General features: G+C 38.0%; 1 protein-coding gene across 1 annotated transcript in view; it reads left to right on the top strand.

Moving 5' to 3' along the window:
• The first annotated feature begins 3831 nt into the window (after positions 1–3831).
• plekhg4 (pleckstrin homology domain containing, family G (with RhoGef domain) member 4) overlaps positions 3832–11794 on the top strand; it is an 85315-nt gene continuing 77352 nt past the window's right edge. Inside the window, exon 1 of the mRNA XM_079810478.1 lies at positions 3832–4043. The gene's annotated coding sequence lies outside the window, so the exon portion shown is untranslated. The remainder of the gene's footprint in view (positions 4044–11794) is intronic.

The following is an 11794-nucleotide window of genomic DNA, read 5'->3' as shown; positions in this document are numbered from 1 at the left end:
ACAGAATCTGGCATTTCCACAAGAGAACATTGGATTAGATCAAAAGTAAATAGTCAGTTCAGAAGGAACGGTGTGTGTTTCTGAATGTATTTCATACATTTAGGCTGATTATGTGGTGAATTAAGATTTGTTGTTTTGGCATATAAATACACATTTTAAACCAAAAGCGATTGGCGAATGGTTTGAAACAGGTATTTGGTTGTCACTGTAGCATGGAGTTAATGTGAACGTTTACAGTTGTTGAGGGTTTTTATGCCTTTTTGAAAGCTCAGTAACATGTGATTGTAGAATATGGCTGTAAACAAGTGTTCTGTTCAATGGTGTGCATCTGTCATAAGCTTTCGTATGTCCTTCAGAATGTGTCAAGCTGAACTTTACACTGTTAGTGACATCTGAAGTCTAACACAATGGACCAAAAATGCTGTTCTAACACATTTAGTTTGATGTTAGTTATGTTTTATGGCTGTCAGGTTGTAATCAGCCAGATCTCAGGCACCAGAACTATGTTAAGAATGCCTTTTATGTTTTATTTTTTCAAAAGAGTCATTTCATGATTTCATAACTGCAACAACTGTGCTGAAGGCTGTTGGTGGCATTTCTAGGGTTTTAAATATAGGTGTATGAGTCACAAGAACAGTAAAGCCACGGTCACACTAGACTTTGAGCAGTCGGACTCTGTCTGGACATTGTCACTCTCGTTTTTATAAACATTAATTCAACATATAACAAATAGTAATACACTCAAAATGTAAAAAATACACAAAACTCGTTCTTTTAATTCAGCCAAGACAGAGGGCACGCCATGACGTATCGATCTTCTACTGGTCACATGTCGCCAGGTGATGCGAATTCGCAGCTCAGAGTTCACCAAGCTTGAACTTTGGAAAGCAGTGAAATTCGAATTTTTGTTTATTTTTTCTCGCATGAGCTTGCGTTTTCAGTCTGACGCATTCGCATGCAGATATGAATGGAAGTCAGTGGAACGAAAAGTGCAGTGTGACTGCCCCTTAAAGCGTTGTTGTGTCAGTTTACAATGTTTGTTGTGTTTCTTAATTTGCTGTGTACGGGACAAAACTTGTGCCACAGAAGTAAAGGCGCAGTCACAGTAGCAAAACTTTTAGCTAATATTGTTGGGCAAAGTAGGTCCGTTGTAAATATCGTTAAACCAACAAATCTGCATGTTGAAAGTTTGGCAAACTTAAATCCGATGTGATATCCATCTACTCAGCAGTGAAGGTTAAGAGCCTTCAGACATCAGATGTGGTTTTGTGAACATCACAAACACTGAAAAAATGTGGTGTAGAAAAGAAAAAAAAGAAAAGAAAATGTCACAAATTACAAAGACACGGCAAGTAACATATTTAACTAAATGTGAAATGTTGAAGTAAAGTTAGAAAAAAATTTTTTTAATAGTGTTAGCTGACTAGTTAGGGGTGTCAATGTTTGGATGTTGTAGCGCTTTTTGAAGAAGTCTTTGTCAGCACTGGAAAAGTTCTGACTCTTGCATTACTTTATTCGTCCTTGTTGGTTATTGTTCAGTTTTTTTTGTTTGTTTTTTAAATGTGTGAAACGTAAAAAAATTGTGGTGAGAATAAATGAATAACACTGAGAAGACTGGAGCTGTCAGCCATGTTTATAGAGACCCCAGACAGGAAGCACGCTTGACACTAGATCATGACAGTGAATCTCTCATAATGTAAAGACCACATTCTGACGAGTGCTCTGAGTGTTGTAGCGGATCTGAAGTAAAGGAGAAAAGCAGGACACACTTGTGCCACCGGAGACCCCCTGTCTTAATTTCAGACAGCCCAGTTGTCGACACCATCCGCCATAATGAGCGTCTTGAGTATTCTAATGTTTTACAGAGTGAGAAACTGAGTAGATTTAATATGTGTTATGTGTTCTCCAGACCAGCTTGTGCCATCACTCTGGTTTCTCTTCAGTAGCTTAACTCCAGCTGAAAGAATAAGCATATTTGAAAAGATAAATAACAAAGAAAAAAGAGGAAAATGGACAAGACAACAAAGACAACAAATTTAAGGACTATAAGCTACATATAAAGGGACACAAAATGTTCCTCACGATTTGTGACAGAGAGGAATCAGTTCTCCTATTTAGATATTGAAAAAAGGACTAGGTTTGTTTGAAGGAATCAATATTATGTGCAAATTATGATTTATTGAGCGTTCTGTCCTGTCTTTCCAATTAAGTAGAATGTGTTTCTTTGCTACTGTCAGTGAAATTAATAAAAATGGTTTGAGATGATTAGAAATCTGTAATGTAGACATGTCTCCCAGTAAAGATTTTAGGGGACAAACTGGGGTGCCGAGCCCAAGGATGTCTCACAGTCTGCTCATGAGCTCTGACCACAATGACTGAACAAGTGGACACTGCCAGAATGCATGAATATAATAATCATCAGTGGAGTTGTTATTTTTAATATAGCCCATGCACTGCAGTTTGTATGTTGTGATGTGTGTTCTATGGATAATCTTATATTGATCATTGATCATGATGACCTTCTTAATCGGTTTTATCAATTCAATTATTAATTGACAGTTAATCGATCGTCGATTAACATTAGTATCTCTACTTTCCACTAAAATATTAAGCAGCACAACTGTATCCATCCAAAAATAACAATACATGTTTATTTATTATTGTTTCAACTGTTCCATCAATTGATAATGATAATTTAATTCCTGAAGGATCATGTGACTGGAGACTGCTGAAATTTCAGCTCTGCCATTACAGGAATAAATTATAACATATATTATAATAGAAAACAGTTATTTTACTTGGTAATATTGGTAAACGCAAGAATCTCATGGAGCACAGAAAGCAGTAAAAGGACGTCTGGACTTCAGGCTGATATTTCCTGTCTGTATTCTGTTCAGATGACCTTTAGCAAAAGGATTTCAGTGACTTGTCTGTCTTAAGTCAGTGTTTTAGCAAGCTTCAACAGATCTGAGGAAAGCCTTTGTTTTTTATCCTTTGTGTCTGTGTCACATCCACACCTCTCATGAGCAATTTCTGTTGACATGAAGACTAAAGAGGTGGGTCAACCTGCTCTGCCAGAGTTCGAAACGGTTCCATCCGTTTTGTGATCCATCAAGTGCATGTCTTAGCGTTGTTTACATCATAAGCTAAAGGGAGATCTATTTTGAACAACATCAGACTGTCTCTGTTTGTAATGGCTAGGGTTGTTTCTCTGACATCATGAAGTTTTAGCATGATAAATGCATTAAAAAATGATTCTGTAGAAATACAGGAAATGGAAATGTCAAAATTGATGCATAAGAAAAGTCGTTTCCATCAAAAGTCATTTTTCAAAAACCATCAAAGATACAAAGTTCAATGTTAAATAACATTCTCTGTTCTTTATATTTTCCTTCATTACCATTTATTTTCATTTGGCACAGTTTCCATCCTGCAGCCTAGCGGATTTCTCGCTTGTGTGAAGGCAAGTGTACTTTAGGGATGTTTTGTTAAGGGTTGTATATCAAGATGTCTTGTGACTGTGAACATTTCCAAAGACCACAGAGTGTATGCCGTAATTTGAGTATGAGTATGTTCCCCTGGTTTCAGTGAAAGTTTTTGGCTCGGCTGGTTGTGAAAGGCAGTGCCGTTTGTGTGTATGAGGTAACTCTTATTATAATGTCGAAGTCTTCACTACTCATACTGTTTTAGATAGGGGAGTCTCACATGCCCCAGCAGGCAGATTTGGGAACAGTGTAGAGAAAGAGACAAATAAAGGAGTTTACTCTCCTTTAGCGAAAGAGAGAGAGGGAGGTTTTACAGAAGGGGAAAGGGGAGGAGTTTTCCCCGGCTGAGCTACCACAGTGACAGGCAATCTCAGTGTGTGTATGAGTATCTCACAGGGTGTTTTGTTGTGTTTTTTCTCTCACATGCTGGCAGCATTACCCCGGAGGGTCTTCAGAGACTGGCTGTTTTCTGATTAGTGTGATCTTGTAGGACTGAAGACTTTGGATTAGTGGAGAGTTGCTGTAGTCGTCATAGTGGAGAATCTACTAAGGGCCGGGGTAAGTGACTCTTAGTTTAAACATTTTGTCTGTTCGTCTCTCTCCACCTGTCTCTGGAATTCTGCTTGTCCACTTACTCAGCCTGCAGTCACAGCTCTCCATGCCCGAGCAAGTCATCCTGTTTTTTTTCCCCACTTCTGCGTGCCTTCACTGTGTCCTCCCCTCCTTTCATCTCTGAAGTAATATTTCCCTTGCTATCTGAATTTGGGATTCAATATATATATCTAAAATTTTGTTTTTTTGTCACAATTTCTATCTGATAAAATATTTTAGAATCTGGCATAACTAGAAACGTGTATCCATTATAAAATTGCCCAAGGATAGTTTAATTTACATGACTTACTGATCTAGAAATCACATTTTTAACCAGGGTTTTCAAGAACGTGGGAACCCTGGTTCCTCAAAAGATAAAAAACAGTTCATGGAGGGATACATGTATTTTTTTAAGCTTAATTTAATGCCTGTTTTGTCTTATTTTAGAACATTTTAAGTAATCTTGGTGCCCCCTTGAAAGTTTGCTGAAGCCCCTAGTGGCCCCGGCCCTCTGCTTGAGAACCACTTTTCTAGATCATATCAATACCACATACATTTATCAGAGAAACAATTTATATTTTTTAATGTTGGCCCTTCCTAATACTTTAAAAGTGTTTGTTTGGTACTTTATATATATATATCTATATATCTATATATATATATAATTATAATTATAATTATTATTATTATTATTATTATTTTTTGGTTTGTTACTTATACATACAGAGAGTGATTGGTGGCGTAGTGTTATGCTGGAATGTGCGTGTGTCTGTGTGCGCACGGGCAGATGCCTGCACAGCTCAGTATTTTTTTAAATAGCCCTGTTAAGACTTTGTGTGCCATGACTGCATTGAGTTCACACACCATTAACCTCACACATAAAGAAGACCGTTCTTACATCAGCTAGGTCAATGAGGAGTCCAGATGAATGGCAGTTGAACTTTTGGACGTGGCAGGATGAATGTGACTTTGTTGATTTAATAGTGCTGCAGCCCGTTTGACACCTCAGTCCAACAGAAGAGCGCACTTGTAATTTACACCCGCCTTGCACTCATAGCAAAGTGTAGGAGGACTGAACTGAACAAATTCTTCAATTTTGGATTCTCATCGTCATCTGTTTGTTATGCATGTCACACAGAGTAGGATATTATAGTAAATACATAACCCTGACTGCTTTATGTCCCAAGAATAGCCACTCAAACCTGAACTGACAAACATAGGGCCCCCACCAGATCCCTGTTACCCTAGACTGAACCCTTTTGAGTTTCTGCATGTTTGATTGCTAATTTATTCTTGAGGATGATGCGTTGGATCAAATCATTGGTCAGTTGATGAAGGTTTATTACTCTGAATTATGTTGAGACTCCTTTGTGAACCCTGCTCTAGTGTGTGTACAGTGCGGTGCCGTCACGGCTGGGTGCTTCTATGCACTACAGCTGGACCTGTAGGTACAATGTCTGACCCAGAGGGCACTGAAAGTGTGGGAAAAATCCCCACTCTGTCGCTCTGTCCAGCAGACTTCTTTTCATCATTCCAAAAAGAGGAATTGATCTTATGTGTAGCAGTGAAAATATTTTGCAAAGACATGCTTCATGTACATGTCTTACCCAGTGAAAAGTATGTTTTATGATATGAACTTTGTTGCAGAGAGATTGTGGAGGCACATGAAAGTATTTATGTTGTGTGAAGGCTTGTGTTGTACTGCCAGCACCAATCGACATAATCACAGATTGGCCACAAAGTAGATGTGTAAGACCCCTTGACATTTTTATCAGTGTCATGTGGGCAAAATAAGCACTGCCTGGTAGAGCTGTCACTAAAATTCACAGGCCCAGGACAAAATGTTTATGGGTGGGCCCCCTCTCTACCATAGAGGACCCACCTCACAGGGCCCCAGACAACTGCTGCATGGTATTATGGGTGATTATGAGTCAGTTTTTTGCTTGAACAGAAAAGAACAGAGAGGGAAAGAACCAGGGACAGGATATTGCAGTACGTCTGTAGCAGACAATAGTGAACATTGCCTTAAACTTCAATTTCCTCTGCTGAAGCTCCAACCATCTGCCTTCTCCCATCTATATCCCTAATATTTATGTGCTCATGCATTGATTACACGTAGATATGAAAACTTTTTCAGTTAACTATGTGATGAAATGAAGCGCTAGGTTAGTGAAGGTTTTTTCTGACACTCTGGATCCTCTGCTTTTCATTACATTAGGTTATACTCTTCACTTTTCTATTTAAATCAAAGGCATATCATATCTCTCTTTCTCTCTGAATATCACGTGTTTCATGTTAAATTAGACAAACAGTCTGGTGATTTCCCCAGTGATGGTATCTAGGTCTCATTCGGTTTGCATAACATGTTGGCCATGGGTGTATCCTCTGGCTCAACGGGGAAGATCAAGTGGGTCCAGAACAGAGTTAGCATTAGCACTCCACACTCAATATGGATTTAATGTTTAAATCAGGAAATAATTTCTCACAATGTCTATTTTTACATTTATTTCAGTAGTGTTTCATTTAGTTTCATTAATGTAGCCCGACACCTGAACATCTGTTCGGTTCTGATTGAAGTTCTTGAACAAGATTACGAGAGGTTTTCACGTGAAGTCCTTGGCCTTTTGAAATGAATACAGAATGGTGAAGCTTGGATGGAAAAAAAAAAGAAGCTAAAAACTAATTTATCTTTGCACATTTATTTATTTGTCATTAGGGCTTTTCACACTAAGTTTAACCCTGAGTAAAGGAGCTTTTCAGATATTTTGTATATCAAATTCTGTCATGAATTCCTCACCCTCGTGTCATTCCAAACCTGTAAGACCTTCGCTCATCTTCGGGTTCGGAACACAATTAAAGATATTTTTGATGAAATCCGAGAGCTCTCTGACCAAAAGACAGCAATTTAATTAGCACTTTCAAGGCCCAGAATGGTAGGAAAGACATTGTTAAAATTGTCCATGTCACTAAAGTGGTTTAACCTTAATGTTATGAAGTGACAAGAATACTTTTTTACAGGATTAATTGTTAACCCGGGTAAATTATGAGCAGTGTGAAACGTAAACAAGATAACCCAGGATTCTGTTTACCCAGGTTTTCGAATGACCCAGGGATAACTATTTAAAGTGTGAAAAGCCTTTTTGTGGTATGGCAGTTAGATAGGAGGAATATTTTGACCACTTCTCCTGGTGGCCAGACTGTAATATTTTGCAGAAAACCTCAACTCTTGTTTACGTCCGCATGTTGTTCAGTTTCTCCACATCGTTTATGAATGGGATATCTGATAAGAACTAGCAGAGTGTTAAAACAAAAACAGATGCTCATAAAACCCAGATCTGGTTCGAATCTCTCCTGCATCGGAATGATGGCTTGTTGTTTCCTGTTGTCTCCTCTTCATTTAGTGAACTACCAAGGGTCTGTCTGTCTCCATCTTTCTGCCTAAATAATAATGTTTTAGATAACAACATAAAGATAGAGGAAACTGAACAATGAAATATGGTAAAGATTAAAAGAGAACAGTCTAAGAGAATAACACTGAACTTTGTGACTAAAGCCACATACATTTAATGCTCCGTTTGCTTGGCTGGACTGGCTCAATCCTGCAGTGATGTAACACTGAGTCTCTCTCTGCTGACTCTCAGCACATCCCTTCATCCCTGTCATCCAGTGGTTAAGACTCAGAGGTTAGAGGAGTCACACTTTTTTAGTAGTCATTAGGTTTTCACTGTGATTAATTTGGAGATTGGTGCATGCGTGTATAATTTTCCCACAAAGACCCATATTTTAAATTTATCTCCTCTTTTTATTCACTAAAGAATAATGTCTTTAAATCATTGTTAAGGTTTGAGAGGCCCGGCTGGGATAATATAACATGAACACTTTCCAGGGCTGCGTTTCCTAAAAGCATTGTAAGCCTAAGTTGATCGTGGGGACCATTGGTGGGTATTGTTCTACGATCAATTTAGGCTTATGATGCTTTAGGGAAATGCGGACTAGGGCAGTTACTCTCAGAGCCCACTAGGCCTTAAAATGATTTAAAATTTAAAAAAATTCTAGTTGTGTCAAGCTCTGAAATATTGTTTTAGGTAAAAACAATTGTGAGTGAGAAATATATTTTTAAAAATACAGTTTAAAAAAAAAAAATACAAAATGTAGACAATGATTTAAAAAGGTTAAGGGCTACTGGTCTAGGGGAAATAGACTAGCCGGAGCTTCTGCTCTTAACTTAAAATCCTATAACAAAAAAATAACATTGGAGTCAGTCCTAACAAGGTGGTCTGTGTTTGTCAGATTGTAGATGCCCAGGAGAGTTCCCATTTTAGGTGATGGAAAAAGGAGACCGAGGAGGACACGTGTTCACACTCCAAGGGTGTGTCTCAATCAGTTACCTTACTAATCAGTGTACTGCCAAGTAATCATGTTGTGGAAAACTTGAGTCATCAGTGATCCAGTTACTTGGATCAAGGTCCTTGTTATTGCCCAAATTTGGGATATAAAGAGGAATGAGAAACAGCATAGGACATGGTGAAGCAGCATGCAAAAGCACCCTTCTGATTAGTCACAGGTGAGTGTCATCAGGGCTCCACCTGATAGTGAGTTTCTATCCATAAATCACATTACTAATCCACTTCCTAACAATAATGTTAAGCCCTTTAATGATATGTAATTTGTCTGGGTGCATCCAAAATCACATACTCTCTGAGTAGGTACTTCTTTTTAATAAGTACTATGTACTTTGCAACAGATAAAAGTATGTTCTATATAGTATGGACGTGTGTTCCCGCTATGCTGGGACAGTCAGTTGAGCAACAAGACATCTCAATTCTCACAAGGATGTGTTCTGTGTCCTTGCATGCTTCTGAGTTCATTCTTTCAAAGTGGCCTGGCAAGACCAGCCTCCTCGAGAATGCAGAGAAAGTCCGTTCTTTGCGTTCTTGGAAGGTGTGAAAGTGTGTGAAATAGTGAACTATTGGGGCGTAGTTGTTGACTGTGGCTGTATGTGAAATAAGTTAAATGTATGTTGGTCACTATCACTGTGGCGTTTCCTCCCACAGTGGCTTGTGTCTCATCCAGGCCCATCATTCAAATATACATCATAATAAATGTACATGCTGTAGGTATTTCATTGATATTTATGAAGGAAACTAATTTTCTTTGAAGACTATGGATCATGTATTCAGTGTGTGTGTGTGTGTGTGTGTGTGTGTGTGTGTGTGTGTGTGTGTGTGTGTGTGTGTGTGTGTGTGTGTGTGTGTGTGTGTGTGTGTGTGTTTTGAAGCTGAGGTTAGGGGTTAATAATGGCTTATGGGTGAACTGTCTGAAACACTGATGGGTACAAATAGTCTCTTTCAGTATTTGACACATTTTACACACTTTGGTGACACAAGCATGTGTCAGAGGAAGGGCCTTGCTCATTTGTTTGCACAAACAACAACCCAATAATATATTTACTTTCAATGTATCATTATTTCTAATGTCATTATTATTATTATTGTGTGTAATAATTACTTGGCCGAAGCCAAATATTTTTTGTTATTATGCCTAAAGCATTGTGAAAATTTATTAATATATTTACAGGATTATAATAGGAAAGCTATATTTATATTTAAGTTACATTGATATAAAGAATTCAGCAACATTTTGAAAAAAATTACATTTGCTTCTGACATGGCTTTTCCTATGTTTTAAAGGGTTAGTTCGCCCAAAAATGAAAATGACCCCATGATCTACTCCCCCTCAAGCCATCCTAGGTGTATATGACATTCTTCTTTCAGACAAATACAATCATAGTTAGATTAAAAAATGTCCTGGCTCTTCCAAGCATTAAAATGGCAGCCAAAAATTTGAAGGCCAAAAAAATGTATCCATCCATTATAAAAGTAATCCATACGGCTCTAGGGGTTAATAAAGGCCTTCTGAAGCGAATCGATGGGTTTTTGTAAGAAAAATATCCATATTTAATATCTAGCTTTCAGCGGACCATCTTCCATATTCAACTTACGAAAAAGCGTAACTGACGTGACAACGACGTCGGACATAGCGTAAGCGTTTTGACCTGTGAGAGGCGTTACACTTTCTTCGTTAGTTGAATACGGAAGGAGGTCTGAAAGAAGAGTATCATATACACCTAGGATGGCTTGAGGGTGAGTTAATTATGGGATCGTTTTCATTTTTGGGTGAACTATTTTAAAGGACCACTGACTTCAGCTTGACTGCGTTGTTTCAAAAGTAATAAACAACTCCACACCATTCTGTATAATGAACAATTCAGTTCACTGCCTTCACAAAAGGTTTCATTTAAACCGCAAACCTCTCATGTGTGTCCCAGAATGATTTGAAATGTGTTCAGGGTGTGTTTACTCATGTCAAACATAAAAACACAGACGCTGACTCAATAGGTGACCGGCAGAGCACCTAAAGACATCTCACATCATTTGTTGATTTTTACCTTGGTGTAAAAGAAGCATTGTGAAGTGTTTTATTAGACTTACATGCTCTGGTTTTATTTAACTATTCAGACTACAGGTGCACTTATGAGCATGTGTGGACACGTCTTATTATTTTCAGTGAGGATTACTTGTGCTTATGTCCACAAAAGGATGTCTAGCTGTGGTTAACCGTCAATTCATTAGACACTTAGTGGCACAAATAGATTAAAATAGATGGAACTGAAGCTGAACTACTCTGATGTAAGGAGATTTAGTAGTAAGTCATTATTTAGCAGATGCTACACTTATTAAATGGCACAGTTGCTTCTAGAGCAACCTGGTAGACCCACAAAAATATAAAGTAATTGTATTCCATTTTAATTGACTGAATTCAACAAGAAAAAAAAAATGCTAGAAGCATTAGATTGCTGTTGATATGACTTCAGGATTTGGTGTAACAGTTAATAAAATCCATCTGTCTTATGTGATGCTGGTAGAATGATTATGATAGCACATTTTTAATCTAGTCTTTGTTGAGGCTTTAGCTGACACGCACACAGAATGGCAGTGATTTACAAAGCTAAAGTCAATATTAAATATTTGTGTAATGCCATCAGCCAGTCACAGTTTTATCTGGGGGTAATCCTCTCTCACAATAGACTGAAACTGGATTGCTTTTAGACAAGCTCTAGGTGTCGAAAAGAAAAGCATCACCCTTACGCTGATGAAGAATAACTATTTGTGTCAAATCCTTTCAAATTGCATGAGTTTGTGTGTCTTGGTAAACCCTACATTATGGGGAAAAATGTCCCCATAAAGATGGCAACATACAAATTCCTTGTCTTTGTGGGGACATTTTTGGTCCCCATGAGGAAAACCGCTTAATCATACCAAAGACTGTAGATATAGAAAAACTGTTCACTCCTATTACTCATGAATGGGAGAAAATGCAAGGCGCAATATGGCGGAATAGTCCCACCTTCTAAAGTAAAAGAGCCAATCACTGATCAGTGGAGTCATTGCATTACTGCAGCTGCCATTAGAAGGTCCAGTTCCCATATAAACCTGAGACTGCTTAGGACTGCACATGCACATTGGCTCGTTTAGCCTGAAAAATATGCTTTTGTAACGCTATTTGAGCATAAGAAACAACATTTTTGGGACAGTTCATGTCAGATTTCGTTGCTGATTTGAAATATGTTATTTAATTGTGAGTTCATCAAGCAGTGTTTGAAATTCCCCCATTCAAATAGACAGGACATGATCATGTATGCCCAAAATAGCTGCCCG

Source organism: Gobio gobio (assembly GCF_949357685.1).
Source record: "Gobio gobio genome assembly, chromosome: 2".
NCBI lineage: Eukaryota > Metazoa > Chordata > Actinopteri > Cypriniformes > Gobionidae > Gobio > Gobio gobio.
Note: the sequence above shows the minus strand (reverse complement) of the source record. Positions and strands in the feature narration are given on the sequence as shown.